Genomic DNA, 16,991 nt, shown 5'->3' with positions numbered 1-16,991 from the left:
TGGACTGAGGGATGATAACTCCCATGAACTCCTTGTTTGCATCTCTTACACACTATAGGCTCTTTGATGACAAGAGAACATTTCCAGCTGGAGAATTGGCAGGTGTTCTTGGGAATTATCTGCAGAAGGCCTCCAGGGTAACCCAGGCTACAGCCTGGACAGGGTGATGTCTGCTACACAAAGCCTAAACTTGAAAAAAATACTGATTAAGATGTTTGTCTTAGATCTGTGTCTTTATCAAAACTATTGATGTTATAAAAGGCAACAGATAAACTGGAGAAAAAAAGAAAGATGACCAGTGATATTATCATTCATTCATATACTATGCATAAGGAAAGAGATTACGAAAAGGCTGATGGAGAAAGAGGTAGAAGTCAGTAAAGTTAATTCATAAAACATATCATGGAAATGGTAAAAACACTGGAAAGGGAGTGTGGTTTGTTTCATTAATCTACAAAGTAAATTAAAGCTGACATACAGAATTCTCTACATGAGAAATACCTTGATGCTGGGAAAGATTGAGGGCAGAAGAAGGGGGAGACAGAGGATGATATGGTTGGATGGCATCACCAACTCAATGGACATGAGTCTGAGCAAACTCTGGGAGACAGTGAAGGACAGGAAAGCCTGGCATGCTGCAGTCTGTGGGGCCACAATGAGTCGAATATGACTTAATGACTGAACAACATAGATTTCTCAGCCAGGCTGCCAAGGGTACAGTGAATGGGGACTCTGATGAATACTACCTTTTGAAATGCAGTTTAGTCATCCAGGTCAAGGGCTTTTAGTTGTTCCTTCTCTTTGGTTTAGTTATTCCACTCCTGAAAATACAAACTAGGGGGACAAAGGAAATATAGATTAAAAAAAAAAAACTCACATTTTTTTTTCTTTGAAACATTCAGAATAGTTTAAAACATTAATTTACATGAACAATATCATGCAGATGGTTAAATATATTATAGATCCATATGGAGTGTATTATGCAAGCACTTTGCAAGGAGTTTTCACAAACATGATGTCTTAGTCTCGTCTGATAGAAAGTTTCATACAGAACACAGGAAAGCTGTGAGAACTTGATATGTACCAGTTACTCTCCTAAGTACTTTTGTACATAGTAACTTAATCCTCTCAAGGGCCCAGTGATGTACTATTCTTACCATTCTCATTTTTGAGATGAATATACTGGGGTCAATGAGACACTGTGTGCATTGTCCAAGATTACAAATATAGTGAATATAGAATTGATATTCTAACCCAGGCACAGGGGCCACAAAACCTACAAGGTGCTCAACCAGCTCTTGATGGCTTTTCACAGGAGGGTCCTGGAAGGACAATCTGAATTTAGGATCCTGGGCACCAGAAGGAGCTTGCAACTCTGTCTCTCATTTCCTCTCTTCCTTTCTCCTCCATCCCATCTCTTTTCCCTTCCTCCCTCCCTCCCTTCCTTCCTTCTCTGCTCCCTCTCTTTACCTCTTTGCCTCTGTGCAGAGCTGTCTCCCCCAAGCTCCACTGTAGGATACCAGGTGTTTTATGGACAAGACAACTCTTGTTGTATACCCACTCCAGGTTCAATTCATGGCCACTCTAAATTAAAGCTAATCTAGAGTTCTCCAAGCAAAGAACTTCTACCAAGAAGTCATGGTTGTTATTAACGATACTATTTCTTAATGCTGTTTAATACTATTAATGATACTTATTAAAATATCTCATGTTTACAATGGTTTACACATCCATATTCCCTCCTGTGGTTGCATCTATGTAATAACCTTGTGAAGCATGTAGAGCAGACATTAAAATCCCATCTTTTCAGTAAAGAATATGAGGATTAGAGAGACTCCTGGAAACACATTTCTGACAAGATAAACTCAATCAGACAGACTTGGGTTCAGATCCCATACCTCTCCTTCCCTTTGACTTTGAGCTGACTTTGAGCAGGACACTGAGCCTCTTTCCATCACCTTCTGTGAAATGAGAACATTTATTCATATGCAAACTCCTTTGGTTATTGGGAGATTTAAACAAAGTGATGCAGGAATTCCAGACAAAAAACCAGTGTTCTTTGTTTTTTTGTTTGTTTGGTTTGATTTAGTTTGGTTTGTTTGTTCACACATCAAAGAGAAGTTAGTATAATCTCTACTGCAGTACTGCTTCCCTGGTAGCTCAGACAGTAAAGCGTCTGCCTACCATGCGGGAGACCCGGGTTTGATCCCTGGGTTGGGAAGATTCCCCTGGAGAAGGAAATGGCAACCCACTCCAGTATTCTTGCCTGGAAAATTCCATGGGCTGAGGATCCTGGTAGACCACAATCCATGGGGTCGCAGAGTCGGACATGACTGAGCAACTTCACTTTTCACTACTATAGTACTAGTAGATAAGTTTCTATGATTCTTTGCATCTTATTGCTTTTAAAGGTAGAAAAGAGCCATTTGTCTCCTTTTAGTTCTTCAGAGTTGGCCCTACAAGAAAGGACTCACTGCCCAGAAGCAAGGAGTGTGATGATCCAAAAGCCTGTGGTAATTCATTTTTTCAGGATCTGTCTTGGTTTTCAAGTCAAAGTCACACTCCTCTTTAGCCAGACTCCAGCCAGTGGCCATGCAAGTCAAGTAGCTGACATCAGCTCTTTCCAACAAAGCCCCCAGAAAGTAACAGTGCAAGGAAGTGGTTTAAGGGTTCAGGGATTTTTTTCCTTTCCATCCAAGATAGGCTTCCTCAAATGGGTAGTCTTTTCCAGAGTGTTCATTGGACTGAGAGGCTTTGTCAGTTCTAACTCAGCATACTAATTGCACCTCAGCTGGTGCTTCTAGAGGTCACAGCCAACTCACTGATTAATGCAACTGGGAAAGACTAGGTTCTGGTCAAGGCTTCTGGACTTCAGTACCATGGGCATTTTGTGCTGTGGGGAGTGTCATGTGCATTCAAGGATCTTTAGCAATATCCTTGAACTCAACCACTAGATCGTCATAGGAACTCCCCAAGTTGTGACATTGTGATGACCCCAATTGTCTTTGGACATTGCCTAGTACCCCATGTTGAGGATCACTGGTTGAGCCAAATCCTTTTACTTTACCAATGAAGAAATTAAAACCCAAGGTGTTAACTTTAGTTGCCCATTTTCACTAGCCAAATTAGAGACAGAGCTGGGCCTTGAACCCAAATTAATGCTGTTTCTAATCTAGGACTTTTTTAAGATTTTGAATTAGAAAACAGAATTTATAAGTAAAACACCATCGTCTACTTTCAGACTAGAATTTCCATAGGTGAAAAATTCCAGAACAAAAAATACTGTCTTTGTTCTTTTTCTTATTTATACCTCTTGTGAAGAAGATGCTGTAACCTCTACCACACCACAGCCCTGAAAACAAAGTTCCTCTACCACCTGGGTTGCAGGTTTAAATTGCTTCTTCTTTTTTGCATACAGAGTTAACATTACCATCTTTCTAAATTCCATATATATGTGTTAGTATACTGTAATGGTCTTTATCTTTCTGGCTTACTTCACTCTGTATAATAGGCTTCAGTTTCATCCATCTCATTAGAACTGATTCAAATGAATTCTTTTTAATGGCTGAGTAATATTCCATGGTGTATATGTACCACAGCTCCCTTATCCATTCATCTGCTGATGGACATCTAGGTTGCTTCCATTTCCTGGCTGTTATAAAGTAATTAGCCTTCAACTAATAACAATAAATGAAAAAAAATAAAAAAATAAATAAATTGCTTCTTTTTCAGTTCAGTTCAGTTCAATCACTCCACATGCTTCTTCTTATTTGGTTGCATATGGAACAACTTGAAAATCATTGTGGTTCTTATTATGTGTAAAACTAAATTAGTCTCCCACCAATGAAACATGTCTCCTGAGTATTTGTCCAGTGCAGACTGGCCTTTTAAATAAATTTGTGTCATCTCTTGTTAAAACAACAACAAAAAAAGTTTTCCTTGGTATTTCACTCCCCTGACTTCTCCACCAAGATGGGGAACTCCATCCTGTGGTCACTGAAGTCAGAGCCCCCAATCTTGTCTATTACTATCATCTCCTTGTCTGATTTCCCCCTCTACCTTGGGAACTCTTTGAGCATGATGGCCTGAGCCTTTCAACATTTAATGTCTAATTACTGAATTCCTAACTGGGGAATGAATGAATGAATACTTAAGAGCTGCCAGATCACTGTTCAAGGAAAATAATTATAAAAGGAAAGTCTTTTCCTCATTCTTCAGTAGTTTACTGTGTTCCTTACACTAATCTTGACTATATTCACATCAAAGTTAACAGGAAAGTGTCTTGAAACACTTCTGTCAAATCAAATATATTTGCAAATGTTCAGGTCTGGTGTTTATTTCCATATTCTTCTAAATATGATGTGGGTAACTCTGTGTGACAATTTCTGACCTTAGCACTTTTACCTCAGCTCACTTTTACCTTCTGCTCTGAGATTTCAAGAACTGATTATAGGGTAATGAATTTGTAATGCTGCACAGAAAAATCTGTTGCTGAATGACTGACAAAAATAATTCAAATTCTTTTCATAAACCATGTTCTATTCTTTGCCAGACATTATTATGGAACAATAGTGATTACATTATTCTCAGTAAAAAAAAAAAAACAACAACTCTGTAAAGCAGGACTATGCTTATTCAAATATTGTTTATCCAGGTATTTATTATAATAAGATAATAATCTTGCTGTGAATTAGCTATTGAGTGAGATGTTCTGGTTGTTTGTAAAGTTTAATTCTACACCAGAAAATAATCTTGGGAGGTAGTCACTGTAACAGCTAATGAATAAATATAAAGCTTATTTTCAGGCATTTACACATTAGGAAATTTAGATTTTAGCCCTCATTAATTTATCACTTTCAATATAAAATTATAGACAGGTTTTGTCTTGAAAGTGAAATAATTTACATGCATCAATCACAATAAAGAAGACAAGATTTAAAATTTCTCTTATGTTAGTACTGGTGTACTATTTGAGCTTCAGCTTGAAAGGGCAAAGAAGTATTTCTTTGGTACAATTAGAGTCAATCTAATTGTTTGAATAGCAGTGTGGGGTAAACAAACAGTATTTAGTGAGCAATAGTATTTACTTAGCTCTGTGCTGAATGTTGGAGCATAAGGGCATTTACAAATAAATAATTTTCAAATATGGTCATGACCATCAGAGACATTATACTTCCATTGAGAAGAAGGTATAAAAATGTATTATACATATATATATACATATTATATATATATAACATACATATATATATACACATATTATATAACAAATACAGAAATGTATTAGTTGACATTTTTATTTGCACTTATAAGTTTATTGAGTCTAAGAGGTATAATTCAGGAAGGGACATGATACAACGGTTTGGGAGTCTTGGATTGAATCCTAAGTTCATCATTACTAGCTGTGTGACCTGACACATTTTATACAAATTTTCTAGCCCAGTGATTGTCAAACTGCTGCACATCAGAATCACCTAAGATGGTTTTAAAAGTCCCCACACTCAGACATCAGAATTTTGTAAAAATTAGATTTCAGGGTGACTTCGGTGAGCACCCAAGATAGAGAACGATTAATCTATTTCTCAAACTTTAATGTGAATACCAGCTGCCTTGTTCACTAGGGGAAATGCAAGTGGTCATTCAGGGGGACTGGCATGGGGCCTGAGATTCTGCGTTTCTCAGAGGCTACCAGGTGAAGTTAACTCTACTTGCCCTGTGGTTATGCTTTAAGTAGGAAAGTTCTAGATGACAATTATATCCCCCTGAAAATAGATATAACCTGTGGAGGGATGGAAAGACTAGTCATCAGGCACAGTGCCAGTCATATGACACATGTGTCATGCTGATTTCAGCTCCACTTCCCTCAAAATATTGACATAATTAGGAAGAGTCATCCCTTTCTAAGATGGATTATATCTGAATCTTAAAAATTTTATTTGCAATTCCTTCTCTTTCCCTCCTAATTAGGTAAAGACTAGTCATTGATCCCGGCTTAGAAGTTTATACAACCTTTTCTGCCCACACCTATCATACTCTAGCTCCATGGTTCTCCATGTTAGAATCTCCCAGGACCATCCCATGGCATACCCGCTGCCTGAGCCCCCCACTAGACAAATTATTCAATATCTCTGAGGGTGATTCCAGTATGCTGCTCTGGTTGAATGCCACTGTTCATCTGACTGTCTACATTCTATTTACTTGATCTTTTATCCACTTAGCATGCATTAAACTTCTCCATGCCAGCATTGTGCTAGGCAGTGGGACTGATAAAAAAAAAAAAGAGTGATAAATAGCAATAATATATCAGTAACTTTGTTGTTGTTCTTGTTGTGCTCAGCCATCTCTGGTGACCCCATGGACTGTAGCCCATCAGGTTCCTCTGTCCATGGAATTTTCCAGGCAGGAATACTGAAGTGGGTTGTCATTTCGTACTCCAGGGAATCTTCCCCACTGAAAAGACCTGTGAAGATGTGGACCCAACCCACATCATCATCACATTGATGACCACATCACAATGATGAACACATTGCATCATTAGGTGGATTCTTTACCGTTTGTGCCACCCAGGGAGGAAGGTCATGAAACTTGTCCAGTGTGCTGCATGCCTAGTCACTCAGTCGTGTCCAACTCTTTGAAACCCCTGGACTATAGCCCCCAAGGCCCGTCTGTTAATGGGGATTCTCCGGGCAAGAATACTGGAGTGGGTTGCCATGCCCTCCTCCAGGGGATCTTCCCAACCTAGGGATCAAACCCAGGTGTTCTGCATTGCAGCCGCGTTACTGTCTGAGACACAGGGAAGCCCAACTTGTCCAGGGTCCCAAGCTAATGAGTGGGAGTTCAAACTCCAAGCTCTTACTCACAGGACAACCGTGTTCTCTAGGAGGCTGTGGTAGGCTTGGGGAAACAAAGAAGTATGTAGTTTTAAAGTTGGAATGTGTTCTTTACAATTCCCCATCTTGGCTTTCTTTTGTAAGAAAAGAAATGTTGCTAATTTATCTGCTTAGGTACAGTGCAAAATCCGTAAGGTCAGAATCATGTTTTTCAGTGATATGACTGAAACTTTTTTTAACCTAGAACATAGCACAAAATTGAAAACAAAGTTTCTTTTCTCATTTTGTCTCTTCCTTACCTCTCTTTTTCTCTCTGTGTATCATATGTCTATATATATACATATATAGATATACATACACACATATATACACTTTTATGTTTGTATTTAAACTATCTTTTAGATCTCAAGTGTACAGAATTGTACTATGTCTTTTGTTTAAATCCTCTTTTCAGTTTTCTCATTTTTCTCCTTCAATCTTCATCTTCATTCTTATCTCCTTCTTCCTCTAATGCATTTAATATATCCCCTTTCATTCTGGTAATACTTTTTACATGTTTTCTAGATATTGATATACTAAAATTAAAGCATATTTCTGTACTGTGCATTTTATATTTTTATAAATGATAAGAAAGTGAAGTCACTCAGTTGTGTCTGACTCTTTGCCACCCCATGGACTGTAGGCTACTAGGGTTCTCTGTCCATGGGGATTTTCCAGGCAAGAATACTGGAGTGGGTTGCCATTTCCTTCTCCAGCAGATCTTCCCAACCCAGGGATCAAACCCGGGTCTCCAGCATTGCGGGCAGACGCTTTACCATCTGAGCTATCAGGGAAGCCCAAATAATATTTATAAATGATATTTCACTGTAAATGTTATTATTTTGTTAAATTTTCTTTGAATGTGTTTTTGGATCTATCCAGGTTGCCAAATTTAAACCTAGTTTATTGTTTCTGTTTATAGTATGATATTTTACTTATACATTTCCCTTTTTAAGTAAAAATCTAAGTCCATTTAACCATGGTTTTAATTACAGAGGAAAAGCTGCTGATGCATCTTATTACAACATAAAATGCAGGAGTTTTATTGATATTCCCACACAGAGGGAGGGATGTTGGGCCAAACTTAACATCCCTAAAGTAGTTTGATCTCTAGAACGACGTGTCAGTTTACTCTCCCACAATAATTCCAGTTATTCACATCTTTAGCATTTGATTTAAAAAAATCATCATTCCAACTGGTATCAAATGCTATTTCCCTGTTTTGTTTCATGTTTTTCATGTTACTAGAGTGTGAACATCTCAGTGTATCTATTAGCCATTTGTTCTTCTTTTCAGTTTCATATACCCTACTCAAAAAATAATTAGTTTCTTGAAATTTTCTTAAAGACTTGCAAAAAAGTTCTTTATGTTAACCTCTTTGGACTTTGTGACAGTCTTATTCAAATATGTTACCAGTCAGGTGTCTTTCTGTAATATTCTTTTCTGATGAGAAGTAATAGTTGGATATGAAATTTAGGCTGATGTTATTTTCTCTTTATTCTCATTGTCTTCTAGTCTCTATTGTCATTAAGTTTTTGTCAGAGAAATTGTTTGCTTGTAACCTATGTTTTCCTCTGTGATTTCATTTAAAATATTTTTTGCCTTTGATATTTCGTAAATTCATTATAATGTATTCCTTTGACTTTTACGGTTTTTTACTTATCAAGATTCTTAATGCTCCTTAATCTAGATATTTATGACCATCGTCAGTTCTAGAAAAATGTGTAAATTTTGTAAATCACTTCACAAAAATTACTCCAAACCTCAATTTATGAAATCTTTTATACTTTAGACTTTTGATATCCTTATAGCAAAACTTGATTTTCCTCTTTCCTTCTTATGTTCTTCATACATTTTTTGAAATGGATTATATGTTAATTTTTCAATTATATTTTCCAGTTAACATTACTTTCAATTGTGCCTAATTAAAAATTTATTGCATGCATTAAGATTTAAACATTTTTCCAGATGTTATTTTTTAATTTTAGTAGTTCTATTTATTTTTCAACTCTTCCTGTTCTTTATCCAAATTATTTTTTTTATACTTTTTATGAAATCATTTTGTTTATGAAATTTGTAAACATATTTTGTATAGTCTTTATTCAGTTTATTATTTAAATTTTAAAAATATTTGGTTTCATGCCACCTACATACTGTGTCTGCTGAATTGTCATTCATGGTGAAAATATTACTTAAGTGTTTTGTAATATTGTAAAATGGGCTTAATTTTATTGTGTTTATGGAAATGACTCCAGTGCAACTCTGCTAATGCTTATAGTAAGAGTTATACCAGCAATATCATTAGCCTTGGCAAGGTTTTATGCTAATTTCAGGTTCTAATGACAAATAACGATGGTATATTTAAACTCAGTACGTGGAACAGTGAGTCTGAAACTTCAGCAGTGCCTATGTTTTTCCTTCCCAAATTTCTAGTTGGGATTAGCTTCCCTGATAGCTCAGTTGGTAAAGAATCCGCCTGCAATTCAGGAGACCTAGGTTCAGTCTCTGGGTTGGGATGATCCCCTGGAGAAGGGAAAGGCTACCCACTCCAGTATTCTGGCCTGGAGAATTCCATGGACTTTATAGTCCATGAGGTTGCAAAGTGTTGGACACTACTGACCCACTTTCACTTTTTGTGTTTCCTCATTGGTTTTCCGTACTGTGGGGCTTTTCTGGTATTTCTTTCTATTGAGATTGAAGCCCTCATGTGTTTTCAGCTTTCTAGTGGGCCCCAAATTTGCCTCATGCAGAACCAAACCTTTTCCACTGTTTCTGTATAAACTTTAAAGAACATCTACTTCCTCCCCACAAGTCCAGATCTCTGCACTTACTGGGAACAGCTGCAATATTAGTATGCCCAATTATATCTCTGTGATTCATTTTTCCTTGTACCAAGGAATTTCTTCTTTTCTGTGTCAATTATTTATTTTAAAATGGCAGTTTTTTATCCTACATTCCCAAGTATTTGTTGCAGAATTTTGTTTTGTTTTGTCAGTCATTTTGCTAAATATAAGGCTCTTGCTGTGAGTATTTGGTATCAAGGTTATAATAATATTGTTAAAGTATCTTAGGCGAGAGTAAAGTTTCAAAAAATGCAAATGTACTGTACTGTTTCTTGGGTATTTTGATGGTATAGTTCATGTTAAGGGAAATTGTAGGGGATGGGGAGCCGGTGTCGATTGAAAAGATGATACCTAATCTAAGTAAACCTTTTTTGTCCAGTGCTCTCCAGCACAAGGGCAACATTCCTGTAAGTTTACCCCATTGCTTCAAGCATTTGCTTCTTTACGGAACTTCACTAGCATGAGGCAGACCATTAGGAGAAGAGAAAGTATAGAGCTAGAAAGTCCTTTCTTGAATTTTTCTTATATATGTCACTTGGTAGTATTTTATTATTGGCTACTGTTTCTTTCTCACACCTGGATACCTCCAACTATTTCCCAAAGGTTTCATACAATTCCATCAACTTTACTCTCTTCTATAGTATTTGCTACCTTTGAGGTCAAAAAATAGCCAGCAATCCATTTAGTTTTCCATCCAGTTTAGAATAGCTCAAATATCTATTAATCAGTCAGTTATTGCCAGAGGGGTTAGTGACTGTCAATTATTACTTATGGAAGAATATATATAAGTCAAGATGCCATTAGGTAAAAATGTTATATGATGAGAAAACAGTTCTTAATTCCCATGCTGTTGGTGAAAGGTACCTAATAAGAACCACACTTGACAAATTTTATGGGGTATTGTTTCTATGGAAGACATTTGTTCATTTGTATTAATAAGTATTTATAGAATACCTTACTGTGTTAGTGATGCCATAATGACATGCTTTTAGTTCCAATACCCATTTTCATTAACTCCCTCTGTATTCTTTGAACTAGATATCACATTATTCTCAAAATTATGTAAAATTCTTTGCAAAGGAGATTTCAAAGCCTGCCCTACTACCACAATGTCAGTCCAAATATTCCCTCATGTAGAATGAGAAGCACTGTGTTTTATGTGCCATTGACTTTATAAGTTACAGTTGTTGCTTAGTCATGCAGTCATGTGGGACTCTTTGTGACCCGTTGGACTGCAGCATGCCAGGCTTCCCCGTCCTTGACTATCTCCTGGATTACAACAAATGAAAATATATAGGACTTTTTCACAAAAAGAATAGTGTATATTGGGGTAAATAGTTATCATGGGATTAATCAATAATAGTTGTGACTGAGATTTTTGGGAAGATACCCAAGCTTGGCTTATATGCATCCTGCATTCATGTGTTCTTGACTGATTATTTGAATTATGGCTGTCCTGAAGGGACCACTCTCTATTTTGATTTGTCAGTACTCATGCTCCACTGACTATTAAATGTTTTCATCATCTCCTCTGTTAGGTTGCTCTGTGAGTTCAGAGAAGCATCACTTGAGTTTTTCAGCCACTGGTTCTTCTTCTACTCTTTTCCACTTACCACAAAAATGTAGGGGATTTTTCATAGATATGTAGACCAGTTTATGGATTGTATGAGACCTATGCAGTCCAATATCATGGCCCAAGGCACACCTGGCTATTAAATACTTGGAATGTCGCTTGTTCACATTGAGGTGTGCTGTACGTGTAAACTGTACATCACATTTTGGAGACAGTAGGTTGAATGTATCTCATGAATTATTTCGTGTTGGTTACATGCTAAACTAATACTATCCTGGATATATTAGATTAAATAAAGTATAATGCTAAAATTGATTATAGCTATTTCTTATTTATATTTTCTAATGTGGCTATAAGAAAATTTAATATTACACATATGGCTTATATCATATTTTTATTTCAAAGCATTGTATTAGACTTGAGATTTAACAAAGAAATTATATTTAAATTCCCTCATTTTGTAGTTTTGCAAAATGAAGCCAGCCAATGGGAAGAGTTACTCAAGAACATAGAATGGGGTGATATCAGAAATAAGTTTGTGGCCTGAGCTTTGCTGTCTAATGCCTTCTTGCACATTCAACATTGCTTTTAAGGTTAGATCTTATCTTCAAAGGAAAATCAATGTAAATCAGTATCAATATAAACATCGTTAGTGATATGAAGTGATATCTCTTGAACATTGACCATAAAATGATTTATAAAGGAAAACAAAACTGGAATCATAAATGTTTGTCTGCTTATCATTTTTTATGACATTTCTCAGGAAATTGAACTATTCAATATAAACCCTTTTGATTCATTATGGAAAAAAGAACTTCACATATCTAACAATTGTACAGTTGTTGAACTGTGTGAATATAAGGAAACAGATTATCAAGTCATCTGAAATTGTAATTATCCCAAATTCAGTTATGTTTGTGATTTATTATACCTTTTGAGAGGAGAGGTGAGAGAGTTTTCCTTCATGATCATTTCTTACATATTTATAACTTAATTGACATTTTATATTCCTAGATCCATATCCATTTCCCACTTAGTACATTGTCTATAAACATATTCAGTGTTAATGAACAACTTATGAAAAATAATGAAACATGATATATAAATAATAGCATTATGGTAAACTGATTTATAATATGCTTATTTAAATGAAATTAGATAGAATACATGCATCTGAAATCTTTGGAAACTGGCATTGAGTTCAAAGATGAAAAGGAAATAATTATCTATAAATACCATGAGAGGTTATTTTGAACAATTGAAAAGAACTGTGTGAGGAGCTGTGATCATCTGGTGTTAGCAGGACACCTCTTTTCCAAGAAACTGGCTCACAGCTCATGGTTTTATCCTTTCACAAAAAGAAAGGTAGGAATTGACACTCTAAGGTAGCTATGGCAGCCTCATGAAACCATCAGAAACACCGTCTTCTTCCAACTCTCAGTTCCACCATTCCTGGATTGTGTGTTTTATCCTCGTGATCCAAGTAAACAGGTGAAACTCCAGATATCAAAGCTGTGCTTCAGAAAGCCAACTGGAGAAAAAGCATAAATATAATGGTTGTATCATTATTCCCTTTAAAGAGATATCCATGCATTCTCATATGACAACTCCACTTAAAACTCATTGGCCAGAACTCCATCACATGGATGTATTTCTGTGTGCAAAGACTGAAAAATGTGTCTGTGTGTGCATCTGTGTTTAATTGGGCAGCAAAAACACTGATAAAAATTGCTGTTGTTTTTTAAATGAGCATTTTTGTTTAATAAAGGAATATGAGAAAGTAGATTCTGGGGTCAACCAGTAGCAGACCATCCTGTGATCTAAACATTTGCTCTCCCAATATCTATGCATACACTGGGGAAGGAAAATGGCAACCCACTCCAGTATTCTTGCCTGAAAAATTCCATGGACAGAGGAGCCTGGTGGGCTACAGTCCATGGGGTCACAAAGAGTCAGACAGGACTGAGCGACTAAACAACAACAACAAAGGTATATACCACCTCCCTAAGCTTCAGAACTGTATATATTAACTGTATCCACACAAAGTCAAAGAAATCTGAGTGATGGACTGTCCTTTCCTGCAGGCTCTGATATAATTTTATGTGATCTAAAGACCAATAGACTAAAAATGTCATTCAATGCTAAAGCATCTAATATATAAAATGCAAGAAAGAAAATTTAAACTCCCTTTTCAGTAAAAGAGAGAATATGAAACTTAAGGGTAAATCACAGTGATCACATCTGCTGGGCAGGAATAGTGAAAACTTCTTACTCTTGTTCTGTCATTCAAAAAGGTCTTCATTATCCATTAATCTCTAAGTCTGTATTTTAGAGGGGAATTAGAAAACGTCCCCTTCTTGAGGGGCTATATCCTTCAGTGCAAGATTAAGAAAACAAAACTTTTTTTAGGATTGATAATCATAGGTTACAGATTTGGTGGGGGCTTCCCAGGGGGCGCTAGTGGTAAAGAACCCATCTGCCAGTGCAGGAGACATAAGAGACGTGGGTCTGATCCCTGGATTGGGAAGATCCCCTGGAGGAGGGTATGGCAACCCGCTTCAATATTCTTGCCTGGAGAATCCTATGGACAGAGGAGCCTGGCTGGCTACAGTCTATGGGGTCACAAAGAGTCGGACACAACTGAAGCGACTTATCATGCATGCACATGCACACTATTTTGGTATCATAATTTCCTTAAACTTTGTTAATCATCTGGCTCATTTTCTCATAGCCCATCCTATAGTAAATAACCACATCCAACAGTGTCATCTAAGGTGTATTAAGCCAATCTTGTTTCAGATAATCAGTCTGTATACAGTGTGAAACAGGTGCCAACTGGATGAATGAAATCCCAAGAAAGCCCCGTTAGCCATCTTGTACTATGGGTGCTCTGTCATGTAGCAAAAGGGAATATTTATCTTGCATTGTTTGAAGGCAAAACAATATCTAGGAGAAGTAGTTTTTTAGGAAGGCAGGTATTGATGAAACCTGAAAGAAAATCAAAAATAAAATAAAGCAAAATAAACACCCTTTCCAATAACTGGAACTGCCTCAAGTCTGGAAGTTTGCCTGGAGAGGTTCCCTCACTGATTTTCAAGCCTGCTAAGGAGGACTTTTCAGTGTGGGAGCTTAAATTAGATCATCTCTAAGGTTCCATTTAACCCTGCCTTGCATATTTCTATGATTGTATGATACCAAAGGCAAGGATTGGACAAGTATTGATTCAGTAGAACCCAGAGAGGAATGAAGCAACTACAGAAACATATCAAATTGTCTTGCAAACTGCCATGAAAGATTTATGTTGCTCCCGTAAGAGCAGCCAAAAAGTTAAGATTGTTCAATCTTCATTTTCTAGTTGACCTTGTGATCTATTTGAATTCCTGATACAGGGTTTTTGTGGCCATTTGATCTACTTTGGATTCCTGACAAAGGGAGTTATCATGAAATGAAAGGTCTCTATATAAATTTCATTTTATTCTTTAGGAAATATATTTTGTTCTATAGAAAATGTGTTTTTGTTTTTTTTTTGTAAATGTATGTTTAGTAAGTTTTGGGATTTGTGTTGATTGGTGAAACGAGGGTGCAGTTGTTTTTAGTGGTATCTGAATCCATGCTGCTGTGTTTGGAAGTTTTCTTTTTCTGTTGCTTTGACTGTTCACATGAACAGTGTGTGAATTTCCTGTCTGCATTTATCTTTAAAAACCAGAGATTTTGGACTCAGTTCTTTAAAAAGTATATAGTACTATGAAACAGGTTAAATAAAAAATAATTCTGTTTTCAACAAGGTACATGGAACATTCCAGAACTGAATGAGTGTGTCTAAGGAGAAAGACTTATTGACTTATTCAGTACATATTCATTTGAGTCCTTGCATACCTGCCTTGTGTCAGTTGTTGAACTTGGCACTGAAGATAAAATGGTAACGAGTCAGACGTAGCCTGTCTTTCAGGTTCACTAACGCAGTACCTAAGGAGTAATATAAGATAAAGTGTGAAAATGTGGCGATAGAGGAAGAAATGGTTACTGGGGAGAACACAAAAAGGGAAACTCACCTAGATTCAGCAAGTCAGAAAGCAATGCCATGTTGCAGCGTGAGTAGGAAGAGAGAAGAGTGAAAAAATAGGGTTTAACTGGTTTCCCAAGTCTCCTGCTATGTCTGTCCTAACTTTATACTCATGATCAGGGCAGGTCTGGTTTTTCTGGGGCCTAAACTTCATTTTATTTTTAAAGGCTTTCCTTAAGGAAAAAATTCAAAATTATAAATACAAAATAGGGTACAAAACCAGTAGTTATTTCAAATGAAAAAAGAAATCACATGTACAACTCCATTAAATAATATAACACAAATAATCAGGATCTTTATCTCCTGTTTTCAGTTTTATTTTTTTTATGAGTAGGCTTGGATAAATTTCAGACTCTGACTTTCTAAGAAATCCATAATTTGTCTACTATCTGTGTCTCTACTAAAGTAGGACTATTTCTGAGATTCAAATATGAAGTGAGTTGTCTAAATGTCTAGCACATATTGTGGGGTGAAAAAGTCAGGGTCCCTGGATATCTTTTTAAATATACTCAATAAATTGCCAACTATTTTTTCATGAAAATATGATTAGTCTGAGATTCTATTCCTCTGACAAAAATCAAGCTTAACTTACTTTTTGCAGTATGTGATGTTAACTTGTTTTCACAGCTATAAAAACTCTAAGAATGAAATTAGAGATTCATTGTTAACAGATATTAAGAGAGGTCTGTGTACCTGGTAAAACAGTGCAGTTTGAACATTTTTAATTTATGATGTTAAAAATAGCTTTTCCATCAAGATCCTGGCGCTGATCTACCACCAGAATGACATAGCTTGCCTTTAAAGTAGAAGTGGTTATAATATCTCATTTATCTTTTACAACCATATACTCCAGTAAGATGCAATTAGTGACTTACCGTGTCTTGAGACTTGACCCCAGACATCATCTCAGGGACAAGAAAAAAGTATTCGTTCATTCAAATAATACTTGATGAGCACTGACTTTATGCTAGGAATGTGAAAAAGATGAACAAAACCTCTAACCTTGACAAATTTACATTCTCAAACAGAAGCAGATAATGAATGTATTTATATTTATTTTATATAGTGATGGTACTCTGAGAAAGTAAGACAGAGTAATGTTATAAACAGGAATCAATAGGAGTTAAGTCTATAAGGAGGTCAGGATTTCTCTCTGAGCTAGCATATTTAGAAATTAATAGCATAGATAGAAATTAACTTGTGTTTTGTGAATGCAGAATTTTGAGTGAAGTAGAATTGTTCAGTGAATTTTATGCAGTTACTTTCTCTGCTTGTCTGAGCAACATATGTACTTGTGTCTCAGAAGATGATGGTGGTGGTTTAGTCACTAAGTCGTGTCTGACTCTTGCAGCCCCACGGACAGTAGCCTGCCGGCCTCCTCTGTCCATGGGATTCTTCAGGCAAGAATACTGGAGTGGGTTGCCATTTCCCTTCTGCAGAGGATAGTCCCAAGCCAGGAATTGAACCCGGGTCTCTTGCATCACAGGCAGATTCTTTACCAACTGAGCTTATGATACTTCTGATTCGGACAATGTGAATATTAGGCCAACAAAAAAGACAAAAAATCTTAGTGATCCGTTCTGATACAGAAAGTGAAAATGAAACACAGTGCTAGGAGAGAAAGCTCCTTTGTGTCTACAGAA

Source organism: Dama dama, chromosome 1 (assembly GCF_033118175.1).
Source record: "Dama dama isolate Ldn47 chromosome 1, ASM3311817v1, whole genome shotgun sequence".
Classification (NCBI taxonomy): domain Eukaryota; kingdom Metazoa; phylum Chordata; class Mammalia; order Artiodactyla; family Cervidae; genus Dama; species Dama dama.
The sequence above is the reverse complement of the archived record's forward strand: the minus strand, read 5'-3'. Positions refer to the sequence as shown.